The sequence below is a fragment of the Mandrillus leucophaeus genome, unplaced genomic scaffold (assembly GCF_000951045.1).
Source record: "Mandrillus leucophaeus isolate KB7577 unplaced genomic scaffold, Mleu.le_1.0 Scaffold1103, whole genome shotgun sequence".
NCBI lineage: Eukaryota > Metazoa > Chordata > Mammalia > Primates > Cercopithecidae > Mandrillus > Mandrillus leucophaeus.
In genome coordinates, this window is record NW_012099244.1 from 54,353 (window position 1) to 54,556 (window position 204).

A 204-nucleotide genomic window follows, 5' to 3' on the forward strand; every position below is an offset into this window, starting at 1 on the left:
TTGGAGACAGTTTTGCTCTTGTTGCCCTGGCTGGAGTGCAATGGCGCGATCTCAGCTCACTGCAACCTCCATCTCCCAGGTTCAAGTGATTCTCCTGGCTCAGCCTCCCGAGTGGGCTGGGATTACAGGCATGCACCACCATGCCCGGCTAATTTTGTATTTTTAGTAGAGATGGGGTTTCACTGCGTTGGCCAGGATGGTCCC